Genomic DNA, 25,169 nt, shown 5'->3' on the forward strand with positions numbered 1-25,169 from the left:
GTAGTTACATTTTCGCAGGTATCCTTTCTGTTCATTTAGATTACAAATGTATCCAGCTTCTGGTAGAATAGAAAGAGCGCTGGATTAAGAGACTGTAGGCCTAGGTGGTAGTTCTGGCTTTGCTCTTACTTTACATACTGGAGAAGTTGTGTAAACTCTCCAGATCTCAGTACCTGTAAAATTAAGAGTTTACATTAGAGGATATCTAAAGTGTTACTGAGCTTTAACATTTAAGTTCTTTAATTATTGGTCCGTTTTAACAGAGTTATTGAGGAGCTATTGTGCTAGGCTCCTAACCTATCTGCAGGGCACTGGAGGAATTGAGATGATAGAAAGAAAAAAGGCACAATACATTCATTTAAGATATTTAGGACCTTGAGGAAGAGACTGGGACACTGATGACTTAAATATAATGCATCATAGAATTTCCTCTGTTTCTGAACTTTAAACTACTATTATTGCCCCTCCAGGTGTGAGCAAAGTCCCCCTCTTAGTAAAGGAACTTAACTCGCCTGCCACCCACAGTTGGGGCAAGTGGTCATATCAACTAGACACTATTGCATTGGATTTGAGGGCTATTAGATGAGAGGTGGCTTTGAGAACCTAAGTTGTTTGTAGGAAAATAAGTGTCTGTATGCCAGGGTAACGGGAATCGAAGCTAAAATTTGCTTTGTTCCACTTGGAAGAGGATGGGGGGGGAGTGCCGGGGGGGGGGGCGGTTGTCAAAGATGCTTTTGAGGGAAGTTTTGGAGGGCATTAATGTCTCAGTTGAGTTTTGAAGGAAGAATAATAAGGAGGTCTATTAGTTGGCTAATTACCTTACATATTAGCCTTCAGTTGCAAAATAGACTACCCAATTAAAGATGGATTTGATAAGAAGTACAATAGTTGTTCCACATAATATAAAATACAGAGGCAAGGGTTTAGTTCAATGGCTTAAAATGTCATTGAAGTGCTTGCTTCAGCAGCACAGATATCAAAATTGGAATGATACAGAGAAGATTAGCATGGCCCCTGTACAAGGATGACACACAAATTCATGAAGCCTTCCATATTTAAAAAAAAAAAATCATTGAAGTCTCAAGATCTTCTACCTTCTGTTCCATCTTCTTCAGAATATTGGGTTTTGTTCTTAAGCTTTTTGCCCTCGTGATTGCAAGATGGCAGCCAAGTCATTTGGCATAGTATTTTAAGCAATTGTACATAAAAAGGCTGAAAGGGACAACTGTTCTACAAATCCTTTTTATTAAAGAGAAGAACTATGCTCTTCTTGCCTTGCTTCCTCCATTTCTCACCCCTGTCTCAGTAGAGTTCCCTTTGGATCCCAGTGGTCATGGCAGGCTGCATGTTCGTGCTCCAAATGCAAGGAAAGCTGGGGGTAAAAAAAAAATATATATATATATCTATATCTATATCTATATCTATATCTGTATCTATATCTATCTGTATATAAATATAAGTATATATTTGTATAATTTAAATATATTACATATATTATATATACATACATATATAATATATATACCTATATACATATATATATATAATATATATACCTGTCATTTGCAGTCTCCATATGACATGGCAGATTCTGTCCGCTAGGAGGAGGTGTATGTGTGAAGCAGGGAGGTGATAAAGGGTGTGGTTGCTGGGTCAGCCTTCAACATCATCTTCAAAACAGGAAAAGAAGGTGTGGGGAGTTATTAATGGATCTCATAGTCAGGCTCTGGCACAATCCTTTGCTTTCTGAATTATAGGCATTCAACTGATATTTGTTGATTGTAGGATCATTGTCATGGGAATGGAAAATCAATGTCAGGTCAGGCAAGTGAATAGTAAAATAGGTTATTCTTTCCAGTCCAAGACTGGATGAAAAAATTTTTAATTTTGTCACTCAAATGGGTAACTGTTGATATTTCTCCTGGGTGGGTAAACTAAAATATTAATTCAACATCAGGAGAGGTGGTGATGGTTTTACAAAACCATGTCTTATTTGGCAACAGTTATATAATCTAAAAGCAAATCAGGGACAAACCTGAGTTAAATGGAAAAAGACCAGATCCTAGGAAGTAAGAGTTTATGGAAAACACCATGTGTGAAGTTCTAATGAAAAAAACAGAGTGTAAGATGGCCCCAGGGCTATGGAAAAAATTCGGTACATCCTAATAAAGTACTTAGTGTCTGTTGATTACACATGGAAACTCACAACAAGGAAGAGGGCATGAAATTAGTCTATTTGAAAAAATTGACTATGTAAACAAGCAGCCATTAACATGTTTGAAAAACTTCCTTTGCCTTTCTCACAAGTACAAACAAAGCAGAAAGCCAAAAAGTTGTCTTCTGACTATAGCAACAACAAAAAAGAATACCACATAGAGACTGACAGAGACATGAGTCATCGTGTTAAAGGGGGGTGGATTATTTTAAATAATTCATATGAAGTAATGCAGAGAGACTTCAAAATTAGTATGAGCACGTTGTAGCACACTGATCCTTTGAAATGACTCCTCGCATTTCTTTTTAAGTCCGTTAAACCCTTCTGCAGAAGAGCGAGAGCTTGCCTGGAGACTGCAAAGCATTAGAAATGAATAAAAGGTATGGAGTTATTTCCCACTGCTCTTTCTTGGAGGAGATGGCTCCATTTTTAAATGACTGAGGCTATTTGACTCTAACCACAATATACTTTCAGTGTTTTTTTCATCTGGAGTTTTATTATTTTGCTCCACTCCACCCTATCCTCTCATGAATACAAAGGCATGCCCTAACACGGGAAAAGGGGCCACACAGGACCATTGGCAGTTGCCTCCTCTATAAACGCTTCTAATTTCATAGCGGTATGCTGTATACCATAGTGTGCTGTACCACATTTCTGCTGTAAAGTTTTCTTCCCACCTAGACTGGATTCACAATCGTTTTGGAGTTGTGGTATGCTTTTTGTTAGTCAACTTTTTTTTTAAGTTTATTTATTTACTTTGAGAGAGAGAGAGAGAAAGAGAGAGAGAGAGGAGGGGCAGAGAGAGAGGGAGAGAGAGAATCCCAACAGCACCGAGGGGCTCGATCACAGGAACCATGAGATCATGCTGAGCCGAAATCAAGAGACACTTAACCGACTAAGCCACCCAGGTGCCCCTGTTTATCAACTTTCTAACATCACTTAGATTTCCTAGATTCCTCCAGGTCGTTGGAGGTAACGATGTCATTTCTGCACTTCTTTGGGCATCTAACGAACCCTGGTGCAGCGGCTGTTCCTCAGGAGTCTGTGTCGAGTTACATAAGCAGCTTTCACGTACACACAGGTGTCTACTTGCCCTGGCACAGCAAATCAGAATCTCTAGGGCTAGACTTGGCGAACATACCTGGAAATGCTTCTTTGAATTATTCTGATGTACAGGTCTGGTTTGAATTATTAGTCTCTTCAAATCGAATTTATCCTCAAAGAAAAAAAAAAAGGCAAAAGAAACCAAAAGAAAAAAAACGAAAAGAAATAGGAAAGCGAAACTTGCATAGCCACTTTCTTGCATCTGACTCCCATGACACCTAACCGGAGTGGCAGTCCTGGGAATTGGCATGGGATAAGGGCTAAGAGATCAACTCCCTGGATTCAAATTTCTGCTCTGCTGTGTGACCTGCATCAAATTAAGTAGCCACTCTATGCCTTAGTTGACTCATTTTACAATGGATATAACAATAATACTTGCAGTCATTTGGGGGTTAAATCATATATTACATATAAGACTAAAACTGATAAAGTATTTGCTGATAGACTAGCATAAAGTATTTGTTCAAACAGTGCCAGCTATTATTTCAGGCTGCTCAGAGGCTCAGACTTGAAGTTAAATAGTATGTCTGATTTTAAAAAATGAAAAAACATGAATGATTGTAAGTAAAGGTGTTTTGTTTGATAGACAGAACATTAAGAACCTGAGATACAAAGCGGGATTTTGTTTGGGAACCATGGTATTACAAATGTTGGGGCCATATTTTAATTAAGTAATTATCTTAGCATTGAGAATGCCAGAGTCCCTTTTAATGGCACTAATAAAACCCTAAGCTACCATAAAATGACATCTAGAAATTACTGGGTTGGATAATTAAGGATGGTGTTATTTCTTGCAGGCCCAGAGAACTTGGTCATTCATTTATTCACTCACTCAACAACAATTTATTGAGCTGCTAACATCTGCCAGACACTGTTAACAGTAAGCATATAACCCGTGCTATGCCTTTCTGAAGCTTTCTTTGGGACCCTGGGAATCAGAATGTGCAGGACAGAGACTACCCTTCAGGAGAAGGATGTTTGAACTGATGAACTCTTTTTTTTTTTTTTAATTTTTAAGTTTGTTTATTTATTTTGAGAGGGACAGAGACAGTGCAAGTGGGGTAGAAGCAGAGAGAGAGGGAGAGAGAGAGAATCCTAAGTAGGCTCCGCACTGCCAGCCCAGAGCCCAATGTGGGGCTCGAACCCACGAACCATGAGTTCAGGCCGAAACCAAGAGTCAGACCCTTAACCAACCGAGCCACCCAGGCACCCCTGAACTGATGAATTCTGATGGTGGTTCACCTGATCCCCAGAGCTGTGCTGTTTCCATTCCTTCCAGAAGTATGGTAATTTGCTTTTCTTTTGATTTTTTGAGCCACTCAGGCCCTTATGATAAATTCCTTTATTTACACAAGCTGGCAAGAGTGTTTTTATGGCCATTATGCCCACTCTGGTAAATTACCTAAAGAGTCACTTGATAGTGTCCTCTGATCATGTCCAAGTTTTGTGATGGTGCTTTAGACCAATGATTTATTTTTAGTGAGCTCGTTTTATTTCACAGAAACTCTCTGTAGGTCACTAGCCAACTGACGTTTTATCCTCAACAAGCTAAGTCCACATCCTAATCTCAGCATTTGGGAAATATTTTTCTTTGTCTATGTGGAAAGAAAAATGTGAGCCACAGATTGAATTTGCAATCTTCTGATGTCTGAGCTACTAGAATTTGTTATGGAAATAATAGTTTTGTTGTAAATATGAATTTCATAATAATTTCCATGAGTATTATCTACCATCGGCAAATAAGGAAATTTGCTGTTGTTGGTTAGCTTTTAAAAATAGCCATGGACGAGATGATGGCCGGCATGTGACGCCTTAAATAAGCAGCTATCACCCTGCTCAAGGAATAGTAAGTTCTTCCAGTAAAGAGAGAGGATAAATCAGAGAGCAGAGGCACCGCCTGCATGGGCACAGATCTATGAGGCTTGCATAGTGATTTCAAGCACAGACTCTGTCCTAGACTCACACCCTTGTGACTTCACTGTCATTCCATATAGAACTTGCCAGATAATAGTAACATTCAACAGGTTGGTTAAATGATTGAAGTTGAGTTCAGGCTCCACTGTCTGATTTCCTTGATCAACCCAGTTGATCATGCTAAGCCTCAAGATCCTCAGTGGGATCCTTAGAGTGGGACAAAAATAGTGTCTGCATTCTGGCTGAAAAGGTTTAAGTGAACTAACACTCAGATGACAGTCATAGAGACATTATAAATATTGTCATTCTCTTCTCCTTGTAGGTAAGACTGAACTTTCTCATCTCTTTTAGAGTGCAAGTGACTGACTTTAGCCAATGAAATATGAGCATAACTGGCATTTGTTGCTTCTGGGAGAAGTCTTTAAGAGCCATTGTTGGGGCACCTGGGTGGCTCAGTCAGTTAAGCGTCCGACTTCGGCTCAGGTCATGATCTCGTGGCTGGTGAGTTCAAGCCCTGCATTGGGCTCTGGGCTGACAGCTCAGAACCTGGAGCCTGCTTCAGATTCTGTCTCTCTCTTTCTCTCTCTCTGCCCCTCCCCTGCTCATGCTCTGTCTCTGTCTCTCAAAAATAAGTAAACATTAAAAAAATAAAAATCTATTAAAAAAAGAGCCATTGCGAGCCTCATTGTCTGCTTCCAAGTAACATCAGCATTCCAGATGGTAGCCTCCCCATCCACTGGGGTCCTTAAGTGAGGGTAGTATGGTGCTGAGCCCCCAGCTCATCTGAAATAAGCCTTTGTTGTTTTAAATCATTGATATGTTTGGGGACTATTTATATCTACCACACAAGCTAGTCTGGAACCAAATGTAAAGCCCTTAGTAACCTGTCAGTTTGGATGAGAAGCGAGGTCACAGGGGTGATTAGCTTACTCATTTAACAAAAGTTTACTGATTATATCCTTTATGCCACACGTGATGAATTCCATGGTGAGGGCCAGATAGAGTCCTTATATCCATGAGCTTCTCGATTTTGCTGAGCCCACTCACTACCATTCGAAAACTGAGGAAAGCAATCAGAAAATTTCACATCCCTGTGGGAGAGGAAAAGCTATGAAAACGGGCTGGCCAAAACTCTTCATACATGGACGTAAGGGCAAATAATAGTTATGCCTGACTAAGATCTGACGCGTATAAGGATGTAACCTGGTCGATATTGGTTCTGGGCATGCCTAAAGGTGCCATCCTGCCTAGCCAATAGCACCATTATTGACTGATGCTTCTGCTCTGAGTTCCCTAACACAACATGTCACTATTGCACTTAGCAAAATGGCCCTCCTTTATAGAACTCATGCCTCATTCATCTGGAGGAACTCACATTCACCAAACCAAAATAAAACCAAATGTTTACCCTCCTGATCTACCACCCATCCACTGTGGGTGTGTTAGACCCAGCTGAACTAGATTCTCAGGCTAGATTTCTTTAGAAGTTGAGAAGCAACAAATCAAAGGGCTGTTTACTTCGTTTCCTTTCTGGAAACAAACGGCATTTGGTGAAGCATGGTGATGATGGGTTTCCCATGGGTTCCTAAGCTTTGCGGTGTGGGGCTTCATTGCACTGAGGTGGGAAGGCAGAGATCCCTGTTGTACTTTTGCTGCCACATGAGAAGGAGTATTGGTGGTGTTGGACTTTGAAACTCGAGACAGAACACCCTTTCATATTGAATCCAGCAGGGAGAAGCTTGGGCAGAGATGCCACAGCCCTGGCTGCTACCTAGCAGAGGGCTCTGGGGCTTCCAGGGTTTTTTCTTGGTACCACACAGAGACACAGAGGCAGGTGGTGGCCGTCTTCTTCATGCCCAGGAGAACTCTGAAATGAGAGACGCGATTTTTCTGTACTCCTGATGCAGCACTAGGCAGGATTGGTGATGTGGTGGGGGTGGGGGGAGACAAACAAAATACATTGGATTGAGATTCATATTGCTTTAGTATAAATCCTGACCTTCCTACTTATATGATGTGTGATCTAGAGCAAATTGTTTGATGTCTCTGAGCCTCAGTTTTCTTACTGTAAAATAGTAATATCAACACCTATTTGATAGCTGGTGTTCAAAGAATTGAGTGAGATAGTATATGTTAAACATTTAGTAATGTTTGAAGCATAGCGGACTCTCAATATATGTTTGTGCCTTTTTCTCTTTCCTTCTTTCTTTTAAATTTATTTATTTATTTTGGGACAGAAAAAGACATTACTTCTTGGCCTTTTGGCTAAGATCAAGTGAGAGAGACAAAGACAAAATGAGCAAAGGAGGGCAGAGAGAAAGGGAAGGGGGGGGGGGAGAGAATCCCAAGCAGACACTGCACTGTTAGCACAGAGCTCAATGCAGAGCTCGAACTCACAAAACTGCGAGATCATCTCTAAACCATGAGATCATGACCTGAGCTGAAACTGAGAGCCAGGTGCTTAACCCATTGGGCCACGCAGGTGCCCCTCCTTTTTCTGGAATTCTAATTCAGGTTTAACTAAGTGCTTTTGTTCTTATGTCTCTGGGAGCTTATCAGAAAGCACTGTGGCTCTCTGCATATGTTGTTTCACATACATATTTTTTCATTCTCCCAATAATTTTATAAGTAAGTACTAAAATTATGCTCATTTTATAGGTAAAGAAACTGACAAAGAGATTAAGCAACTTGACCAGTGATCACAAAGATAATACTTGTCACAGGGATGGCTTGCACTCAAGTCATTGGACCTAGAACCCCCTCTCTTCATAGTCCTTACTACTTCTTTGACATTTGCATGGTTTGCATGGAGCCTGAAATCTGTAGTGGCCAAAGATCAAGCCAGGTTAGCACTGTCTCTGCCTGCTACTTTTCCTACTTCCACTGCCATTAGAAAAATCTTGACCTAAAGTCAACTCTAGACATGTTGAACCTTCACTGGGAAAGGGGGAGTTGTGTACGTATTAGGTTGAGTGTAGCCCCTTTATTCTGTAGGACTGGGACACACATTTTAAACTTGGTAGGGCCTCTGACAGGCAAACTAAAGGGGAAAAAAAGATGTGTCTGCTATCTACCCATCCCTCACCTGCAAACCCCAACCCCATCCTGGGGATGCTGATCGGCATGGAGTACACCCCTCCTTGCAGGTTCCCCTCTGGATGGTTGGGTTTCTCTACTGAAAGTCACAGCTTCTCACAAGGTCTAACTCTCTTCTGAGTTCCATTAGTCATGCCATCTCCTCATTTTAGGAGGCCTAGGACTGGTAAAAATATCAGGGTGCTGCACATTAGGGTAAATGATGCTTTACTATACCTCCCTCAATTTAGCCTAATTTCTTGATAGGACCTTGAGTGACACAATAGATAGTTCCAAATAGTATAAGAAAAATATACCTTCTGTAGATAAGGACCGTCAATATCAGTTTCTTTGCCCATTACCAAACCAAAGTCCTCAATTGCACTGTATCCATTTAGGATGGTTTTTCTCTTTTAAGACTATCCTAAGTAGTAATTTTCATTTGGCTTTTCCTATATACAAAAAAGTGTTGGGAGCTGGTGCTGTGGACACAATAATTTTTGATAGAACTTAATTTCAAACAACTGCCCAGCTGATCTTCAGAAGTAGTAGAATATAATTGGTTTCATCTGCTTGGGTGCTGTAACAAAATGCCATAGACTGGGTGGCTTAACAAGAATTTATTTCTCCCAGTTCTGGAAACTGGGAGTCCAAGCTGGTGCCATCAGGGTTGAGTTCTGCTAAGGGCTCCCTTCCTGGTTTGCAGATGTCACTTTCTTGCTGTGTCCTCTCATGGCAGAGACAGCAAGCTCTGGGGTCTCTTCCCCTTCTTATAAGGGACACTAATCCTAGAAGCTCCACCTCCATGATCTCATCAAAGACCAGTTAGCTCCCAAAGGCTTTATCTCCTAATACCGTGACATTTGGGGTGAAGGCTTCAACATGGGGATTTGGGAGGACCCAAACATTCAGTCCATTGCAATATTGTAGTGAGAACAATGGAGTCAGATCTCCTCGGTTGAACGTTTCAGTAGTAGCACTTGCTAATTGTTTAATCCCAGTTTACTTAACCTCTTTGTACCTCAATTTCATCTATTAAAAAATAGATTTGCTTAGTGGAGTTATTATAAGAATTAAATGAACTAATATATGCCCATTAGATATTCCTGAAGTTGTTTGTATGTGAGGTGCCTCAGGAATACAGGTGAAAGTAAACAAAAACATTGAAATGCTCTGAGTGATAGAGGACCAGGCAGCATTCCTTTAAAGTGACATGGAAACTGTAGACACCTTGTTAATATGCTAATTATTGTGCAATATTGCTTCGCAAAACAGAAAGCACATTTCACAAATTGTCCTGGAATGATTTCATATGTATGTGTCCTTGCCTCACCTCCTAGTGACTTCTTTCTTTTTTTTTTTAATGTTTACTCATTTTTTGAGAGACAGAAAGAGAGCGTGAGCAGGGGAGGGGCAGAGAGGGAGAGAGACACGGAATCCGAAGCAGGCCCCAGGCTCCGAGCTGTCAGCACAGAGCCCAATGCGGGGCTCGAACCCACGAACCATGAGATCGTGACCTGAGCTGAAGTCAGATGCTTAACTGACTGAGCCACCCAGGTGCCCCACCTCCTAGTGACTTCTGCCAGAGAAATATAACACGTTCCAGGGAAGCTGTTGGTGCCTTATTCAGTAATGTCAGAGTATCACCCACATGTTAGGATAAAAACTCCTAGAGGGGACGGTCACCAGCTTTCAGATACTTCTGTCTCACACTGCCGTCTGAAACCAGACTTCCAGCCTCTCTTATCTTAGGATGAGTTCCTACTTTACTGCCTCCCACCCCCACTCCCAGCTCATCCCCTTATTAGCTCAAGAACTGGTCAAATTAAATGAATGAATCTTCCTTGACTTACGATGGGGTTACATCCCCAAAAGGCCACAGTAAGTTGAAAATACTGTTAAGTCGAAAATGCTTTTTCTTTCTTTTTATTTTTTAAAGTAAGCTCTGTGCGCAACATGGGGCTTGAACTCACAAGCCTGAAATCAAGAGGCACATGCCCTAACGACTCAGCCGGTCAGGCACCCCTTGAAAATGCGCTTGATACACCCAACCTGCTGAACACCACAGCTTGCTTAGCCTAGCCAACCTTAAATGTGCTCCTACTACTTACATTACATTACAATGCTTACAGTTGGGCAAAATCATCCAACACAAAGCCTATTTGATAATACAGTGTCGAATATCTTATGTCATTGATTAAATACTGTACTGAAGGTGAAAAGCAGAATGGTCGTATGCGTACAGATAGGTTGTCAGTGGAGGGGTTATTTACCCTCATGATGAGGTGGCTGACTGGGGGCTGCACCCTGCTGTCCCTGCCCAGTATCACAAGAGAGGCTCGTACCCTCCGGGGAATGGGCAATGATCCCAATTCAAAATTTAAAGTACAGTTTCTACTGAAACTTAGCAACTCAGATACCACCTGTTTTTGTTCTGTTTTGTTTTTTTAAGTTCATTTATTTGTTTTGAGATAGAGATAGAGAGATGGGGATAGGGGGCAGAAAGAAAATCCCGAGCAGGCTACATGCTGTCAGTGCAGAACCCCACACAAGGCTCACACTCCAACTGTGAAATCATCACCTGGGACGAAACCAAGAGTTGGAGGCTTAACTGACAGAGCCACCCAGGCACCCCACACTTCTTTTGTTAATACTATTTGTGTGTCTGTTTCCTAACCCCTCCTCACAAAATGGCACCTGATTGGAGACTTGAAACTTTTAATTTATTACTTTGTGGCCATATTTTCTTGAATGGAAAGAATTATGTTGGGCTTATAACTAAATTTTTGACTTTACCTTTCATTTACTTGTTTATCTTCATTTCCCACCCAGCCCACTCATGAACTGGAAGAAACCAGAGACTCTCAGTAATGGATTCTGAGCCCTTCTCTGTAGCTTCTCCTGGTTTTACTCAATCCATGACCCTCAGGGAATTAAGTAAAAAGCTATTTTCATGCTTTACTTTCTTCTTTACTTTCCAGGGTTTTCCTTCTTTACTGTTTCCCAAGGAGAATGTGAGAATGAGTTGCATAACTTCTGAATTTGTGTACCCAACCTGGGCCTTCCCTTTTTTTTTTTAAACAATTTTTTTTTTTAATTTATTTTTGGGACAGAGAGAGACAGAGCATGAACGGGGGAGGGGCAGAGAGAGACGGAGACACAGAATCGGAAACAGGCTCCAGGCTCCGAGCCATCAGCGCAGAGCCCGACGCGGGGCTCGAACCCACGGACCATGAGATCGTGATCTGGCTGAAGTCGGACGCTTAACCGACTGCGCCACCCAGGCGCCCCCGGGCCTTCCCTTTGACTCTAGATTTAACATCTACTTGGAAATGTCTAACAAACATCTCAAACTTGGCATATTTAAGCTAAAACTTTTATTTCCAACATGTACCCTCTTCACCGCCCCCCCCCCCAAAGGTCAAATATAAGATAAACTTAACAAAAACGAAACAAAACAAAACAAAAACAAAAAACTTTTCTTCTAGTTTTCCTTAGGTCAGTGAACAGGAACTTGAATTGCTCTGGCTAAAAAGCTTGGCATTAGCCTGGACTCCTCTTTTTCTCTTATAGTTCACGTTTGAAACATCAGCAAAACTATGAGCTCTGCATTCTGAATCGATCTTCTTCCCTACTACACTAGCCCTATTCCAGGTTACTGGTGCCTCTCACCTAAATGTTCTCCCAGCTTTTATCTTTATCTCCTTTATTAGTTATCTGTTGATGGATAACAAATCACCACAGTTTGTACTGACTTAAAACAACCTACATTTATTATTTAATAGTTTCCGTGGGTCAGGAGTCTGGACAGAGCTCATCAGGTCCTCTGCTTCAGGGAATCCAATAAAACTGCAGTCAAGGTGATCCAGGGCAAAGGTCTCATCTGAAGATACGACTGGGAAAAGATTCACTTTCAAGCTCACGTGACTATAGACAAGGTTCAGTTCCTCAGGGGATGTTGGACAGAGGGCCTCAATTCTTATGTGGTTGCTAGTCAGAGGCCACCCTCATCCACCCTCCTTTGCCACATGGACTTCTCCAACATGGTTTCTTTCTTCATCAAAGTGTGTAAGTCAAGAAGCCACTAGATAGTCTGCTAGCCAGATGGAAGTTACAATTTCATATAATCTAATCATGGAAGCAATTTTCCCATCATATTTATCATATTCTGTTGGTTAATTCAAGTCACAGATCCTGCCCACACTCAAGGGGAAGAGATTATATAAGAGCATGAAGGAGGCAAGAATCATTGGGTGCATCTGAGAAATTGCCTACCACATATTTTTAGTTTATTTTTCATGCAATGGTCAGAGAGACCCTTTAAAGCACAAATCAGGTTGTGTCATCTCTCTCTTCCGAACCTTCCAGGTATTTCCTATTTAACTCATAATACACTCCAAATTCTTCATCATGACCTTGTTCCATCCATATCTCATCTTAAACCACTCCCCCTGTATTCTCTTGTCCAGATGTACTGACTTCCTTCTGGTTTCTCAAATCCACACAACACTGTCCCATTTGGGGGGACTTTGCACTGTAAATTATTCTGCCTGGAGCCCTCCTGCCCACATACACATATGGCCTGCCCTTCACTTAAATCAGTCTTTTCCTTCAATGTCATGTTTTTAGAGAGGCCTTTCTAGACCATGCTATTTAAAACAATAATTCCTGGGGCGCCTGGGTGTCTCAGTCAGTTGAGCAGCCGACTTCGGCTCAGGTCACTATCTCGCAGTCCGTGAGTTCGAGCCCCGCGTCGGGCTCTGTGCTGACAGCTCAGAGCCTGGAGCCTGTTTCGGATTCTGTGTCTCCCTCTCTCTGACCCTCCGCCGTTCATGCTCTGTATCTCTCTGTCTCAAAAATAAATAAACGTTAAAAAAAATTTAAAAAAATAAAATAAATAAAAAAAATAAAATAAAATAAAACAATAATTCCTTCATTGCTGTCTCCCTCCTTACCCTTCTTTATTTTTATTCCCAATGTTGTTTTTTAACCACATAAAATATTACGTACCACATTTAATTGTCTGTTTTCATCATTTAAATTAAAGCTCCATGGAGCAAAGATTGTCTATTTTGTCCATGCAATATACATAAAATGACCTATTTGGTGAAATAAAGGGGATGTTAGTTAGAACAAATGCGAGCACTACAGAAGGAGAAAAAAGAAAGCACAAATTTCTTCTAATAATTATCCTGTAATCATCCAAAAGAGGAGACCGACATACTATGTTCCAATCACTAGAGAGAGGTGTATCTTCCTTTAATTAAGATGCGAATTCCTTCAAGGGCATTCAGTTCCCTTTACTGCTATCTCATCAAACAGCTTTCTATCACTAATTCAGTTTTGTAATTGCCTTGTTCTGAGGAAAGACTGTGAATAGAGAGCTAGTTGTTCATTCTTACTGTTCTCAGTATCTCCCTTAGTAATTAGTAAAGCGACATTCCTGTTTATGAGGTAGTATCAGAGCTAAAATTTAAGTAAACTCACAGAATCGAGTTTATGAACTCAAAAGCCAAGGACTCAACTCTTCACTGTAATCTTCCTCCAGTGGGAGGCAGACATGATCAAACACATCCGGAAAAGTCATCCAATTTTAACTACTGCTATCATCCAGTATTCCAGAGAGACATGTACTTTTTGGGAACGGTTAGATTTAAGTTCATATTTGTTTAGAAGCAGCAATTGCAGATCTTCAGAATTAACCTAAATGAGCTGAAGGTTTATGGTTTGTTACTGGGAGAAAAGGGAGACATTTCTGAGGCACTGACCACAAAGTTTACTTTTAATGGGCAGATTTTCATTTAGTGAACTGCAGCAAAACAGAACAAAAGTGCTGCAGACATTTTTCTCTCAGTAGCTACCTAATAAAGCCTAAACTGGCCAACTTCCATGCCCTTCAGGGTTCCAGAAATACAAACAGGAAGTTAACATTTCCATAGCAATAACAATTCTGTAATAAAAGCTGAGGAGAAACAATAAAACAGAAGGTCAGGATAAAAGCAATTTACATTTATTAACATCCTAACACTACATCAAAATAGATTTTACATATTAAAATGGAGTCAGAGTATAATTAGAAAAGCATTTGTAATCAAATGACATTTTTTTCATTTGTAGGCATGACTGCTCTGGTCCTGTAGCAAGGTGCAGATTTATATAGCATTTCAAGGTGCAGATTTATATAGCATTTCTAGATTCCCCCAACTTGTAAATTCTGCTGTGTTATCTCATGGATTATTTTGCCTGCCCAAGCAAGTTTCTCTATGTCAAATAAAAGCTTTATGATTTGTTGTGTTGTTTGTTTGTTTGTATTTACTCCATTACCATGAGACACTATATACTCAAATTAGTATAATGAAGGTAGTGACTTGAAGCAAATCAAATGCATTCTTTCAGATACACATGGAAGCCAACAGGATGACAGATTGTCCTTTGGGCATGGACATAGCTGGTAACTGGTAGTTTCCCCAATTTCCCAGTGTTTGGATCTTTCTTTCCCAATGATTAAACATTCTTTTCCTCTAACTATGGAAGATGGAGGTGATTTCCTAAGAGAATGAGAAGGTACTTCAACGTTGTATAGAAGGATGAACTGAATGCCAATGTGAGAGAAAAAAGGAACTTCCAATCCCCGGGTTAAGATCAGTGACCAGGAGATGATGATCCAGGACAGCACAAAGAGAAGACAGTGTTCAGTCTGTAAATCTGGAATTTATTATTGTAACCTTGAACTGAGCAAGCTTCCATGGTCTTCTGTCCTTGTCAGATGATGAACTTGTAAGGCAGATAACATAGCTAACAATTGGAGCACTGATTCAAAACATAGGAATCCCTCTCATTGTGACAGAATCTTTTTATCAGTTGTCTTTTGTTGTCAAAGTCCTGTAATTTTAGTGTACTGAGCATTTATAGAAAATTGTGTAAGAAATTGTGTAAATGGTTCTTATGTGGATCCTGAGAAACGTAACAGAAACCCATGGGGGAGGGGAAGGGAAAAAAAAAAAAAAAAGAGGTTAGAGTGGGAGAGAGCCAAAGCATAAGAGACTGTTAAAAACTGAGAACAAATTGAGGGTTGATGGGGGGTGGGAGGGAGGGCAGGGTGGGTGATGGGTATTGAGGAGGGCACCTTTTGGGATGAGCACTGGGTGTTGTATGGAAACCAATTTGACAGTAAATTTCATATATTAAAAAAAAAAAAAAAAAAAAGAAATTGTGTAAATGGAATGCTGCCCTCTTATGGTTCCACAAATCCTTTTAGGGTCAAATATAAAATCCCAGTCTTTAATTAGGGCAATTAGTAGAGGGATTTAAGATCTGGAGGGACCTAGAAGTTTAACATGTACTTTGATTTTACAACTTACAAAAGAAGTTGCATGAAGGCCACTCATTTCAAGTTCATATATCTAGTCCAGCACAGAGCCAAGGATGGAACATGGTCCATTATTTTCCCATTCTAATGCATATTTTAATGCAATTTTAATTTCTGGCTTCATAATTCAGGTATTTCAAGGGAAATCACAAAACATCAGTGTTATCAAAGGAAGTTGTAATGCGATTAATTATATTAAGTCAATACGATGTCAAAACTTTTCACGTTAGAGGACTTTTGCATTTTATCAACTCAGAAAATTTGAAAAGTTCTCAAATATCCAACTCAAAAGTTTCCAGTTTTCAGAATATTTTACTTATGTTCTCCTAAGACAGTTCTTCTTCTTATTTATCATCTGAGGAGCCACAGAACGAGTTGAATACTTATCCAACACATGGTAGTCAATCAAACATTACATAAAAAGGATTCTTTTGCCTGAAACCTTCTATCTCTTCCAAGATAACCATTTGCATTTTTATTTGTTCCCAGGCTATTGTTTTTATTTGAATCAGCTCTATTGAAGTATAATTTACACACAAGATGCATACTCTTTAGTGTACAGTTGAATAAATTTTGATAAATATCTGCACTTACATAATCACCATCAAGATCAAGATATAGAATAAATACACTACCCAAGGAAGTTTCCTGGTGCCTGATCTCAGTCAATCTCTCCACCCTGGCCCAGGCAGCCATTTATCTGTTTTCTGTAACTGGGGATTCATTTTGCTTCAATATAAGAAATTACAAAGTAAGTACTCTTTCATGCCTGGCTTTTTTCATTCAGCATAATTATTTTGAGATTCATCAATGTTATTCTGTATATGTATCAGTAGCTTGCTCCTGTTTATTTCTATGTAGTATTCCATAGTATGGATGTACCACAATATTTATCTTCCCACTAGCTGTTAGACATGTGGGTTGTTTCTAGTTTTTTTATTATTATGAAAAACATTCCTGTGGAAATTTACGTAGAAGTCATTGTGTGATCATATGTTTTCAACTCTCTTTGGTAAACACCTAGAAATGCAATTGCTGAGACATATAATAAGCGTCTATTTAACTTTATAAGACACAGCTAGACTGTCTTCCAAAGCAGCTGTATGATTTTACATTTTCCCCAAAATGTAGAGAATTCTATTGCTTCAAATTCTTGGCACCACTTGGTGTCATCAGTATTTTTTATTTTAGCTATTCTAATGGTTGGTAGTGACATTTTATTTAAGCGGTGTTTTTATTTGCATTTATCTGCTGACTAATGATGTTGAGCCTCTTTCCACGAGCCTTCTAACCTTTCAAATATCTTTTTTATTTTTATGATGTATCTGCCCAAATCTTCTGCTCATTTAAAAAAATTTGGATTTGGAACTCACAATTGACTTAGAAGTGTTCTTTATGTCTTCTAGATGATAATCCTTTGTCAGCTTTTGGCTTGTCTTTTGACTTCAATGATGGTTTTGTAGAATGTTGAATGGAATCTTTATGTCTCTTCTCAAATTCATACGTTGAAATCATAATGCCCAAGAGGTTATGCGGTTGTACCTTTGGGAGTAGGTTAGGTCAAGAGAGCAGAGCTTTTTATAAGAAATTAGTCTCTTAAAAAAGAGGCCTAAGAAAGCTCTCTTCCTCCTTCCACCACGTAAAGACACAGTCAAAAGATGCCGCCTATGAGAAAGAGGGTCCCCAATTGACACCTTATCTGCCAGTGCCATCATATTGAACCCCCAACCTCCAGGACTGTGAAAAATAAATGTTTGCTGTTTATAAATCACCCAATTCGTGGTATTTCTGTTACAGTAGCCAGAATGTAGTAAGACACCATGCTATTGTTTTAACAACTGTGCCCTCCTCTCACAGATCATTATCCTCTTTAAAGATACCCTTGGTGGGGTGCCTGGGTGGTTCAGTTGGTTAAGCATCCAAATCTAAATCTCCTCTCTGGTCATGATCTCACGGTTTGTGAGATTGAGCTGCACGTTGGGCTCCGCACTGACAGCCAGCGTGGGATTCTCTTTCTCTCTCTCTGCCCTCCCCCTCTGCCTGCATCCCTCAAAATCAATAAATAAACTTAAAAAAATATATCATGTGGTTATTGAACCTTTCAAAATATGGCTCTCATAAATGACCATAATCCTAGTAGTTATTTCTTTTCTTTTTAAGTGTCATAAATATATTACTTCGTTACAGAAATATGTACATAAAACTCAAGAATCGGCACTGACTGCTCAGGTCATGATCTCATAGCTCATGAGTTCGAGCCCCACGTCAGGCTGTGTGCTACTGGCTCAGAGCCTGGAGCCTGCTTCTGATTCTGTGTCTCCCTCTCTCTTTCTCTGCCCCTCCCCCACTCATGCTCTGTCTCTCTCTCTCTCCTTCAAAAATAAATAAACATTTCAAAAAATTAGAAAAAAAAATTAGTTGACCATAAATGCATGGATTTATTTCTGGGCTTTTGACCGTATTCCACTGATCTATGTGTCTATTTTTATGCCAGTGTGACACTGCTTTAGTTACTATAGCTTCGTGATAGAACTTGGAGTCAGAGAATGTGAGATCTCCCACTTTGTTCTTTTTAAGACTGCTTGAGATGGGTGCCTGGGTGGCTCAGTCGGTTAAATGTCAAACTTCAGCTCAGATCATGATCAGGTCATGATCTCACGGTTGGTGAGTTTGAGCCTCCTTCGAATCCTCTGTCTCCCACTCTTTCTGACCCTCCCCTGCTCATGCTCTCTCTCTCATTCTCAAAAATAAATAAATATTTAAAAAATTGTTTTAGCTATTTGGGGTCTTTTATAGCTCCATGCAAATTTTAGGACTGTTTGTTTTATTTCTGTGAAAAATGTCATTGGAATTTTAATAAGGATTGTATTGAAGAAAGGAGGATGGTCTGAATTTCTCCTTCCTCACAGTAAATTGAAGTGCAAAATTAACATTGATGAATATGTAAAAGTACAAATTATTTCTCTCCGCAAAACCTTTATTTTTAATGTTTATTTATTTTTGAGAGAGAGAGCGTGAGAAGGGGAGGGGCAGAAGGAGAGGGAGACATAAAATCCAAGGCAGGCTCCAGGCTCTGAGCTGTCAGCACAGAGCTCAACACAGGGCTCGAACTCATGAACCACAAGATCATGACCTGAGCCAAAGTCAGAGGCTTAACCAACTGAGCCACCCAGGCACCCCTCTCCACAAAACCTTTAAATGTCATGTTAGGAGATAGAGCTTCAAAGAGAAATAATTTGTGCCTGGAACGCAATTTTTCATTTAAACACAATCTTCATTTTGAAGAGACAAGTGGCTGCAATATGACCGTGCTGGCCTTATGCCCACTCATGTACCACAAATGCCACATGAAACCATGAAAGGAGCCACATCAAGGCAGATTAGACCACTGAGAACTTCAAGGAAATCATGTCAGCCACACATGATTTATCTGTGGACCTTTGTCAGAAAAAGCCAGCTGAGTGGCCCAGAGCTAATGGGAAAAGTCATCAAGTTAGAAGTCATCCTTTGAAATGACATGAGGAAGCAAAAATGTAAAGAGTCTGGAAATGTCATCAATTTCATGTACTTGGGCCTTTCTTTTAGGGAATGAAAAAAAAAAGCATAATGTTGTTTAGTGTACCTTAAGGGCATTATTATTCTCTCAAATTGGACAACCTTTTATTTTCTCCTTTCAGCCCAAGGGAAAGAAAACTTTTTAATCAGTATGTTTTTATTTTGTACACATTGATAACATAATAAATATTCCCTTTTTGGCATTTGAATATTTCCGGAACTTCACATACCTCGTTTATGATCTGTAAGTCAGTGTTGAGTGGTTTGAGGAGTGACTGGGCTGTGCAGCCACACTGCCTGGAATGGTATCCTGGCTGCAACACTGAATTGGCCAGGTGCCATTTGTCACCTATTTACTCTCCCGTGCCTTGGTTACCTCAACCTGAGAATAGTTAACTAGTACACATCTCACCAAGTCATTGTGAGGACGGAATGACCTCATCAATGAGTAATCAAATTTCTCACAACCCTCCTTAGTCCAAATGAACACCAATAAGGAATAACCTTTAAAAGCCTCATGTCAACCCCATGAAGTAGATCCTCATTCTATGGATAAGGATCTTGAGACGGAAAGTAACTGGCCCACGAGTTTACAGATGATGGATAAACAATTGTGGAGACAGGATGCCAGTCCAGCGGAGTCTGGCTGAAAATGCCCACACGAAGCACTCATTGAGATAGAGTATTTTGTAACCTGTTCCTTTCACAGTCTTTTGAATTTACATTTGGATATAAACTCTAGAAAGGCAGGAGCAACTATGCCTTCCACTTGGTACAGGTTTTTTGGTGTGACCCAGTTTAGTGTCCTGGAAATACATGGCAACAATTGCTGAAAGAGAGGAAATTGACATTTACAAAGCACTTACGAAATATCTGCCAAGAACTATGGCCGGCTACTGAGGTAAATTACATTTATACTTAATCTTTACCATACTCTCAAGGGGCAGGTGTTAATATCCCTGTTTTACAGATGTTTTACAGATGTTGCCTAGAGGATGATTTTTTTCTTTCCTCGGACTATGTTTTCTCCTTATGGAACGAACACAGTAATTGAGAGCAGGATTTTAAAGACAAATCAAACTTGGTAAGAAACTTGGATCTGCAAAGTGAGGGTTGCCAGAGTTTGGAAAGGGGAGGGGAGAGGGATGGGCAAAATGGGTGAAAGAGACTGAGAGATACAGGCTTCCAACTGTGGAATAAATAAGTCATGGGAGGGGCGCCTAGGTGGCTCAGTCCATTAGGCGTCTGATGTCGGTTCAGGTCATGATCTCACGGTTCATGAGTCTGAGCCCTGTGTTGAGCGACCGCTCAGAGGCCGGGGGCTGCTTTGGATTCTGTGTCTCCCTCTCTCTCTGCCCCTGCCCCCCTCACACTCTGTCTCTGTCTCTCTCAAAAATAAATAAACATTAAAAAAAAAGGTTGCTAATAAGTCACGGGAATAAAAGGCACAGCACAGGAAATACAGTCAATAATATGATGATAGCGTTGTATGGTGACAGGTGATAGCTACGCTTGTGGTGATCACAGCAGAGCCTATAGACTTGTGGGATCACTAAGTTGTACCCCTGAAACTAATGTAACATTGTGTGTCAGCTGGGCTCAAACTTGGTTCTGCTACTTACTGACGTGCATGATTTTGAGTCATTAAACTTCTTTGAGTTTCATCTGTAAAGTGCAAATAGTAAATACAGCCTCTGTCGGTTGACAATTATGTTAAATGAGGCAATATATTTAAAGCCTTCTACTAGAATCACAGTAAGCAGTCAGTAAATGTTAGTTATTATTATTGTTGTTACTTTATTATCACTATTAATATGAGTTTCAATACAGTCAGCGGAAGTGAAAGGACCTTTGTTAAACTTAAGCCTGTCAGGGTCTGCTTTAATGTGAGAAATATCGTCTCTAAAATGGAAAGGTTTTGGGGGGTCACTTATACAGGTAATCAGTTTCTACAACTCCATTGGATAGCACCTGTCCAAAATACTCATTATTTCAGTAAAAGAGTTGGTAGAACTGTTTTAAATAAAACAGTAAAAATATTAATTCCTAACGGGAGTGTTGCCTCTAAGTTTATCTGCATGTGATGTGCAGATAGAAATCTGTATGCAAGGAATGTTTCTTCTCAGACTAAAAGATCTGTCCTCAAAAGGGACTGGGAAGCTAAACCTATTGAGATTTTATCATCATTTGGTGATTACACTTCAGAAGTTCAAAATCCATAGGGGAGGAAAACTTCACATATAACATTTTAATCTCATTCTGCTTTAGAAACTATGATCAACTACCTTTTATCCAGAATGATCAGTGCATTGAAAGTGCTAGTTATAACCAAATAATATTTGTCAAATGTCCTAAATTAAATTCTAGAATATACATATCAAATATTATACTGTAAAGAGAATACATAATGTTAGGATTTCAGTGAGTAAACTGTTGTCTTTGACTGTTCTGAAACCACTTTAGATTCATCATTATGAACCTTAATTATCATGACATAAATTTCAGCATAAAGTAAAGATGACTTTTGCACAGAGAGAGTAGTTCCAATTTGGACCGGGCCATGCTGGAACTTTATGGATTCCCTCTGCAGGGAAAAGAAAGGCTGCAGGATTGCTTGCCTGGAAGGTTGCAAAACAGATGTTAGCATAGGATGAGTTGTCCCAGAACTGATGTTTCCCCAAGTGATTATACGTGTTTCCTAGGGCTGCCATGTCATAGACCACATACTGGGTGGCTTAAGACAACAGAAATTTATTTCCTCCAGTCCCAGGTCAAGGTTAGGGTTAACTTCTCCTGACGCCCCTCATGGGCTTGTAGACGGCCATCTTCTCCCTGTGTCATCCATTACCCAGTCTTCCCTCCATGCATGTCTGTGTCCAATCTCCCCTTGTCATAAAGACACCAGTCACAATGGACTAGGACCCACCCTAATATCTAATTTGCACCTAAAATAGCTTCTTTAAATACTCTATCTCCAAATACAGTCACCTTCTGAGGTAGTGGGGTTAGGACTTCGGCACAGGTCCTGGGGAGGATGGGGCACAATTCAGTCCATAACACCGGTTTTATAGGAGAAGCACTTGGGGTCCTGGTTAGAGATTCAGAATCCCTCAGCTCCACTACTGAAGAATGACTCATTAAGTCAAGGGAACTGCATTTTTAACAAGTGTCTGATAGGAGTTGTTCTTTTGCAGATGGCATAAGACCTATTTCAAGCTGGATCGACCAAAACGAATAACTGAGCATTTGGAGAGTAAGGTTTTAGGTTGGATCAAGAGCCTAAAGGGTACCATAACCTCATTCTATAGTGTAAATGATGCCATAATAGCCTGGCTTCTCCTTTTACATTTCTTCCATCTGCTTTCTCGATGTTGTCTCCACTTCTCAGTCCCCGTGTGGTTGGAAGATGGCTTCACCCAGGCCCTACATCTTCAGAGGTTCATATTTAGTGGGGTTAAGGGTAAATCGGATTAACTTTTTTACCTGAAAAGTGGCAAAATGAATGTCAAGTGGCAAAAACAGACCCTAAGTAGCAAAATAGAGAAGGGATAAGAATACGTGAATTTCCAGGCTTTGAAGGGTAAGTTGTCACGTGATCTAATACAAAAGATACAAAGTATACTTTGTATAATTGTAAGTCTACTTTAGCAATTGACTAATAATACTACTGTTGATTTAGTGCATATATGTGTATACGTATATGCGTATGTATATGTGTTAGCCTCTATGCTGATTGCTTCACATGTGAAATCATTTTCATTGGTTTTATTATGGAATTAGGTTTCATTGGTTTTATTATGACAGCCATGTCGAGGATGAATAGGAAGTACTATTATTTATTAGCATTATCAACATGCACTAGAAAGACTTTAGTTTGCAAAGTTGCCTTCCAAATTCAAATAATGGTCATTATATCTCCTAGCACTGGCCACAGATGTCTTTGCAAGGCAACAAGTTATTAATTCAATGTGGGCAAAAAGAAAAAAATTAAAAGAGTCTAAAAATGCTTATTTATTCCCTACTGAAGCTATGCATCCTACCATATAACTAGGTCACTTGATGACCTTACCAACCAAACCAGCAGACTGAGAAGCCTAACAAATAATGCTACAAAGCCAGCATTCAGTGTGTGTTGTCCTTATTCAGCTAAGTACATTTATTTTACTACTGAATTGCACCAAAGTGTAGGTAGGTCTTTCCCTGGAATTTGAGCAGGATGCTTGTGTCCTTTTGCTGAGAAAATGCATATAAATGCCCGAACCAGTTTAGTGGTCTTTACCAAAAATAGCTTGGCCTTTTGACTCACCCAGGCTGCCAGTAAACTCTGGTGTGTTTTTTTTTTTTTTCCCCTTCTCCACAGATAGGCTAAATCTAGTCACATCACGTCAGTGCATTCCAAATTGGATGCAACATTGAATTTGTTTTCGTTTGGGAATCCTTGTTATCAGTTCATATGTTGTATCAGAGAAAATGGGGACAGGAGGGGTCTGGCAGATATTTGACATTCAGCCTAGCCTCATAGATTTATAGATAAGAAAACAGAAACCCAGAAAGTTTAAGTGACCCATACAAGGCCACATTGCTGGTAAGTAGCAGACCCAAAATAACTCTGGGCTGCTGATGTGTGAAGCAATCTGTTTTTTGGTCAGCGTCTCAGCAGGAGGTCTCATGGGTGGGATATGACAGGTCCCCCTCCAAAGTAGTTTGGGAAAGTGATCGCAAGGTATGAATCCTGGCTGCTGCTGTATTTACAGAATTTTCAAGAAGGAATGTTTGAGAATCAAATAACACAAAACCGGGAAGGCAAATATATATTTTAATGCTTGAACTTGGCCGTGGGTGGCCTTCTTAATGGGGCCTGGGGAAGAAGCTAATTCACATCAGCACGTTACTCTGCGATCTTTCACAGCACCTGAGTCATTTCTGCGGCTTGCTGGGCTCCTCCAAGGCCTCATGCCTCCCCAGGTGGCCCGAATGGACTGCTTTGAACAAGGAAACAATACCAGCAGCCTGTCCTTCACACAGCAATCAAAGCCTCTGTGTTTCTCCCCATACTTTTACAGCCGCGCAAAGCTTTCATTTTCATACAGATCTTTTCTCTCTTAGGTCTATCATCTGCTTGGATTTCAGGTTTTGGCGTGTTTTGTTTTTAACTGAGAAGGACATAAATGACCTCTTTTTAAACTCAATTTGATATGGCTGTCTGTAACATAAAGTGGGATTTGCAGTTAAAAACTGAAATTTAGGGGCACCTGGGTGGCTCAGTCCGTTAAGCATCCGACTTCAGCTCAGGTCATGATCTCGCAGTTTGTGAGTTCAAGCCCCATGTCGGGCTCTGTGCTGACAGCTCAGAGCCTGGAGCTCATTTTGGAATCTGTGTCTCCCTCTCTCTCTGCCCCTCCCCCACTCATGCTCTGTCCCTCTGTCCTTCAGAAATAAACATTAAAAAAAATTTTTTAATGAAATTTAGTCACTCTCAAGAAAGCAAATATGCCTGTACTGAGTATATACTAAATGTCTCTTGAAACAAATATCCTGAATGTAATTAAAACCTGTGTATAGCCATTTCATTTTTCTAAAAGTAATAACGGGTAGATCCTGGAGCAGCATTTATTGTGTGCGCCAGTTTTGCAGGCGAAGAAACCGAGACTCAGAAAATAAGGGACTTGGGTAAGGTTGTGAAGCTAGGAAGGCAAAAACAAGAACTTGGACCTGGATCTGAAAATCCCCAGGGGTCACGCTCTTTCCATTTTGCTAGACAATCAGCCTCTACTTACTTGACTTTCAAATGTTTCACGTCAGGAACAGGAAAATAAAACTCTGGTATCCAGATGTTCCTTCTACCCTTTGGTCTTTCTAAAGCCTTAGGAGGAAATTAGATGTCCCTATTTTAAGAAAAGATATCTGAGCATCAGAGAAGTGAGTTGACGTACCCAA

General features: G+C 40.1%; 2 long non-coding RNA genes and 1 other non-coding gene across 6 annotated transcripts; 2 read left to right on the plus strand and 1 right to left on the minus strand.

The window, feature by feature from the left end:
- Positions 1-19,590, minus strand: LOC122210878. Of its 4 annotated transcripts, XR_006198339.1 has the most exons (5): positions 19,463-19,590; positions 6,752-7,142; positions 1,557-1,670; positions 1,296-1,372; positions 1-173 (listed from the first exon to the last, which is right to left on the minus strand). It is a non-coding gene; the product is annotated as an uncharacterized LOC122210878 (long non-coding RNA). The 4 variants fall into 4 exon arrangements; XR_006198340.1 differs by lacking the exon at positions 1-173 and having other exon boundaries at positions 1,269-1,372; positions 6,752-7,100; XR_006198341.1 differs by lacking the exon at positions 1-173 and having other exon boundaries at positions 1,269-1,372; positions 7,005-7,142.
- On the plus strand, positions 953-1,059 carry LOC122211337. The gene has a single exon (XR_006198637.1). It is a non-coding gene; the product is annotated as a U6 spliceosomal RNA (small nuclear RNA).
- A 131-nt stretch (positions 19,591-19,721) lies between the features above and the next one.
- Positions 19,722-22,656, plus strand: LOC122210877. The gene is made up of 3 exons (XR_006198337.1): positions 19,722-20,133; positions 20,203-20,316; positions 22,427-22,656. It is a non-coding gene; the product is annotated as an uncharacterized LOC122210877 (long non-coding RNA).
- Positions 22,657-25,169: the final 2,513 nt, after the last annotated feature.

Source organism: Panthera leo, chromosome F2 (genome assembly GCF_018350215.1).
Source record: "Panthera leo isolate Ple1 chromosome F2, P.leo_Ple1_pat1.1, whole genome shotgun sequence".
Lineage (NCBI taxonomy): Eukaryota > Metazoa > Chordata > Mammalia > Carnivora > Felidae > Panthera > Panthera leo.